Here is a 6269-nt window from a genome sequence, read left to right as displayed (position 1 = left end):
TAAGTCCTATGGGTGACATAATTACCAAAATACTCCTAATAATATTCACATTTATAGTGCGAATTCCGTGATGTGAATGTTCACACCGTCAATGTGAATGTTCACACTGTCAATGTAAATATTCATATTGTTAATGTGAATGTTCACACTGTCAATGTGAATATTTACACGTCAATGTGAATATTCACATTGTAAAATATGAATGTTCACGTCACTAAATTGCTAACTGTTCAAAAAATATTTTGTCACACCCCAAATCCGGGCATGACCGGCCGTGGCCCACAGGGACTTAGCCCAAGGCACACGTAAGCCTAAACACGAATCCAATCACATTGAACAACTGAACAATAGTCCAATAATAAATAACCAAAACTCAATCCAGACATGCCACAATTATAAACGGCAAAATCAACCGTAATCAAAAGCCATCCAAACTTATGGGATATAAACAACCCACAAAATAAAATAATTCTAAATAAAACCCAATCACAAAGTATGCACAAAACTCGACAAAGCAACCTAAAAGAAAATTAAATAAATTCCCTAGAGGTCCATGCAATTGAGTCCCCGCTACGCCATGAGTCCACTCTAAGTCCATCTAACACCTGGAAATGGTAAACAACTAAGTCAGCTGATAGCTCAGTGAGTAGCAACATGGATAGTAAATACAGTTTTGAAAACAGGGTTCAATTCCAAAATAAGATATATATCACAGAAACTAGATTGGCATACAGTTTGGTAAATACAATCTGTTTCAAAAAGAAGGTTCCACAGTTCAACACTTAAAATACTCATGTCTCGCAAGAACATGATAAACGACATTTTTCACTTAAAACAGATTATAACATGAACACCAATAATTTTCTGGGTACCAATAAAAACAAATAATCTGCCACACATTTCTCAGGCTATAAGCCCCGTTGGATCCAATACCGAACTAAGAGTCATCCTCAGGGTGGCACCTGGGCCTTTTCTCAAAGACGATCCGATTGAAGGTCACCTAGTTGTTTTTAAAGGTCTGTTCCTTACAATCGTTGAGCACTAGAGTCATCACGGCCCAACCCGGATCTGTTCCCTAGTGGCCAGAGTCACCACACATAGTGGAATAATTTCCCTGGACTAAATACACACATGGTCCCAATAATCAATACACATCAGTTTTCGCAAAACATGGTGGTTCATCATTATAAACATGAGACCAAAACAAATAGTTTACAGTATGCCAAGTTCACACGTGTTTCAGAAATAATTTGATTCAATTGATAATATAATAATTTATCAAAACAGTTTAATCATGAAACAACAATTTAATTTTCCCAACAGTTCAGGGTAAGGGAACATTTATAAAAATACGTAGCATGAAACTACTCACCTGAAACGAAATGATATAATCCTTGAATCGAATAGAGTGTAAAAGTCCAACTAGTGCCCTGAACGAAGTATATAAAAAAAAAAAAAAAACTACACGTCACAACTAATTTAAAATACTACAAAATAGGAACTAAGTAACCTCAACTAAAGCGCACTAACACGGCTCAACCCAACTCACCGCTACTCTTAAATATTAGCTAAGTTCATGTTCTTCAATGTTTAAAATCACCCAAGACATGGGTTCCGGTCAAAACTTAATTAATTGTGACTTTAAGATAAAACAGAATTTCAAACAAGCCTTCCCAACCTATTCGCTAACTTTGAAAATTACAAAAACCCACTCCACGCTATTCAAAAAAATTCCAATAACCTCCAGATATGATCTAATGTATCCTAAGTTTCAAACCCAAATGGTTTCACTTGATTTGCTTATCAAAATAATTATCTACAATTTATTATATCCAAACAGGTTGTTTTCTGCAACACTTTAAAGAAATTGACGGTTCTCTTAATATACATGAGCAATCAATGCAAGGCCAAAAATGTACGAAACTAGACTCGTAACCGGTTCTAATGACACTAATTTGATAATTTTTGGATTTATACCCCAAGAGAACAACACTCCCGAATTTACTATTTCGGACTGGTTTCCCGGACAGATTTGAATACCTCAATTTATATGGAATTTGACTCCCAAAAATTATGAAAAAATTCAGATATACAATTCAATATGTATTTGATCTACTGAAAAAATTTCAGTTCAAAATTCATCCGTTTGATATGGTTTCTTGATTTTTAAATTTTGTGATTCTGTGCAGAATTTTTAGACTAAGAATTACACCATTCTTTATACATGAATTTAACTCCTCAAATTTCTTAACAGTATATATATATATATACAAAATACATAAACCTACAACTTCTCCATCAATGATCTAAATAATAATAGAGTAAGAATAAAGAACAAAAACAAAGAAAAAAAAAAAAGAAGAAAGATACCTACCACACCCAAAAATTTCTCCTTGTTTGCAATCCCCTTTTTTCTTCTTCTTTTCTCTCAAACTTCTTCCTCCCCATGGCTGTTGTGGCTGCTGCTATAGAATGTATTAGGAACCTAGGGTTTTTCTTTTCTTTTCTTTGTTATACATAACATAAATGACTCTAGACAAACATGTCCTTTGTTTTATTTTATTTTATTTTATCTCTCCATTAATTTAAATAAAATACAACTACTATTAGATCAAAATATGCTTACTAATTTGACACTTAATTTTATTTTATTTATTTATTTATTTTTTTTTTTAAATAATAAATCTTGCCTTTAAATTGAAGACTTTCACCATAAATTTATTTTAGGTTTTAAAATTAATTAAAAGACCCTCCAAATATTTAATTTGCACTTTAGAATTCACCATCAAAATATTTGAGATTGTAATATTATTATTATTATTATTATTATTATTATTATTATTATTATTTAATTATTTGCTTAATTTTTTTATATTTGGGTCTTCACATATTTGTAATGGTAGAAATGTCCATAAAATACCTTAAATATGATAATTATGATTTGGTAGATCAAATGTTCAAATAATAGGATTTATTGAAATACAAGAATATCTTATGGACTAATTGAGATACAAACATTTCAAAAGAGATTTTTTTAATAAATCTCCCTTTATTTTTGTCATATCATCTTTCTATTTTCTTACACGTCATTTTATAATAAGTAAAAAAATCAGCATATAAATTATATCCAACATATCCTAAGTGGATTCATTATCGGAATCCTTTTGACAATTGAAATCATTTATTTTGTCGATTTTTATAGGTAGATCAATCACAAAACAAATTAGATTGATTCCATAATTATAACTATATAAATTTATTATTTTTTGAAGAAAAATAATCGATATATAATTTTAAAAATAGAACATTCATTTTTTTAAAGATAAATTTAATAAAATTATATAATTTTGATTATCAGATCAGTATCATTTTTTTTAAGGGGAAAATTAGTCTAAGGTCCCTCTCCCATTTTTAATAATGGAAGAGATCCACAATATTATTTTATGATGTCTAAGGTCCCTCAATCCCCAACACCCATATATCACAGAGAAATTTGATTCCCTTAAATCAAACTGCCTCTCCCTCTCTTCTTTTCTCTTTGCTTTTCTCTCTCCGACGAACTCTACCTCCATCATCGGAGTTCATCGTCGTCATTTGTACTGGACCGGACCGGATACAGTAATCAAGTATATGACAGATGGTATGCTTCTGAGAGAGATTTTGATTGATGAGAATTTATCTCAGTATTCAGTTATAATGCTTAATGAAGCTCATGAGAGGACAATCCACATTGATGTCCTTTTTGGATTGTTGAAGCAGCTTGTAAAGAGGAGACTTGACCTTCGATTGATTGTCACATCTATCACATTAGATGCAGAGAAATTTTCAAGTTATTCTTTTGACTGCAATATCTTTACAATTCTTGGAAGAACTTATCCGATGGAGATACTCTACACCAAATAGCCAAAAAGTGACTACCTAGATATATCTCTAATCACTGTTATAGAGATCCACTTGACAGAACCTGAGCGTGATATCCTCCTCTTCTTGACTGGTCAAGAGGAGATTGCTCTCTCTCTCTCTCTCTCTCTCTCTCTCTCTCTCAACTCATACACATATAAGCATCCATGTATATAGTATGAAGTTAAACTGTTTAACAAAATGCTTCTTAGAACTCCAAAACACATAACTGTGAGATATGGTTTGACAAAACTCTTTTTAGAACTGTAAAACATATAGCTATGAGCTTGGAAGCTAACTTGTTTGATAAAATGTTTCTTAGAAAAATAATCATAGAGAAAAACAATTACAATTTTCTCTAGTTTGTTCAAAACACAGAGAAAATTATGATTGTTTTTTTGTTTCTAGGTAGCCCAAATTTCTCTGGTTTGGTTTGATTTTGAATGACCAATAATAAAGAAGTTTAGATAACCAAGAAATATTTCCTGGTAGGTAACCAGAGAAATTCTTTGATTTTGAATGACCAATAATGGCTATGAGAAATTTGAAGAATCAGAAGCTTCTTCTGCAACCATATATCCAAAGAAAAAATATTAGAGAGTGAGAGAGAGTTTAGGCTAAGATGAGACTTGAACTTACTTTGTCCAAAGAAATTAGAGTGGGAAATCCAGAGAAATTTGGCGAGAATTTCTCTAGACAGTGGGAAGTCCAGAGAAATTTGGAGAGAAGTCCAGAGAAATTTGGCGAGAATTTCTCTGGACAGTGGGAAGTCCAGATAAATTTGAAAAGAAGTCCAGAGAAATTTGGAATTAGGTAAGGATAGATATACCCTGGAAAATTTGTAGATAAGTACAACAAAAATTTATTGAATTCATTCAAAGAAAATGATAGGAATTTCCCAAACAATTGTAGAAATTCTGAATCAATATCAACAATATAGCATATTCAAACAAGATGAAGCACATTACAATTTCTCTGGAGAGAAGGGAAATTTCTCTGGAGAGAATGGAAGGCCAGAGAAATTTACAGTGGGAATTCTAGGGAATGTTAGAGAAATTGGAAAGTCCAGAGAAATTCTTCCCAAAATTTCTCTGGACTAATTTTCTTTTTGAAGTTGAATTTTCTCTGGAAGGCTAGGGAATGACTTCTTCTCTTTCTTATCTATGCTAAGGTATGGCAAGATCTTACTGTCAACCACCTCATCTTGTTGGACTTGATCTACAAAGAGCACTAGGATTAGCAAACAGAATTTTGATAGCAACCCTTCATGAAAAGATATTTGTAAGAGAACATATAAAATGCACGTTGATGCAGAGTTTCCTGGATTGTGTGAATTTTCTCTGAACTATCTGAATTTTCTCTGGACTATCTGAATTTTCTCTGGATAAAGAGAATTTCTCTGGATGTCTGGAAAGAATTTCTCTGGAAAGTCCAGAGAAATTCTCTGGATCGAATTTTCTCTGGATTGATGTTGAGGGACCTTAGACATTATGAAAATATTAAGTGTCCTTTATGCTATAAATTCTTAATATCAGAGACCTTAAAAAAAATCCCCCTTTTTTTAATGAATGATCTATACGTAAAATTCGATAAAATAAACAATTCAAATAGTCGAAATAAGTCCAATAGTAAACTCTACGAAACGTAATGTCACTAGACCCTAAAATGTAATTCTATTCAACAAATTTTGGTATGGATTGGAGTTTTGCTGTGATCTCAGTCAGCTGTTGTGATGTCTCGTGTGGCTATGTCTTAATTTTTTTTTAATAATTCAATATTGTAAAATTTATCGAGTAGATCATTCACGCAAAAAAAAGATTAAATTGAATGGAGAATTTTTTATTTTTTATTTTTTTAACTTTTTTTTTGATCGGCAAAATAAAACTTTATTGATGAACAAACAAGTACAATGAAACAAGTTAAATACATCAATAAAGGGCATGGGAGTGCAACGCATCACAATGAGCAAATTGATCCCAACTAGGTTGGCACCAAAGAGATCATCAATAAAAATTGGGCCGAAGTTATTTTTTTTAACTTTAAAATTTGACTTTTGACTCTAACCACCTTTTGTTAGTTTTGAAAATATTTTTTAATACGAGATTTGCCAGTCAAAACAAGAAAGGCTTCTTCGGCCCAATTTCATCATGAACTGCCATCAAATGTAAACTCTTCAAGAATATCTTTGGCATGAGTATTCAAGTTTGATGTTTTGGCATGTACTTTATAACAAGTGCCCATAATTTCATGGCAAAAATTTCCCCATCGGTTGCCTGTTGAGTATTTACCATAAAAGAATACGACTTACAATTTTCATAAATTCGAAAAACTCTTGGATATCTAGTTTACAGTCTAAAATATTTTCAATA

The 6269-nt window shown here is 31.8% G+C and overlaps 1 long non-coding RNA gene across 1 annotated transcript; it reads right to left on the bottom strand.

Moving 5' to 3' along the window:
- Positions 1 to 332: 332 nt before the first annotated feature.
- LOC145799567 (uncharacterized) lies at positions 333 to 2553 on the bottom strand. The gene is made up of 3 exons (XR_014341288.1): positions 2375 to 2553; positions 1373 to 1430; positions 333 to 605 (listed from the first exon to the last, which is right to left on the bottom strand). It is a non-coding gene; the product is annotated as an uncharacterized LOC145799567 (long non-coding RNA).
- Between the last annotated feature and the right edge of the window lie 3716 nt (positions 2554 to 6269).

Source organism: Camellia sinensis, chromosome 9 (assembly GCF_055761805.1).
Source record: "Camellia sinensis isolate YWXY chromosome 9, ASM5576180v1, whole genome shotgun sequence".
In the NCBI taxonomy this organism is placed as follows: Eukaryota; Viridiplantae; Streptophyta; class Magnoliopsida; order Ericales; family Theaceae; genus Camellia; species Camellia sinensis.
The sequence above is the reverse complement of the archived record's forward strand: the minus strand, read 5'-3'. Positions and strand labels throughout refer to the sequence as shown.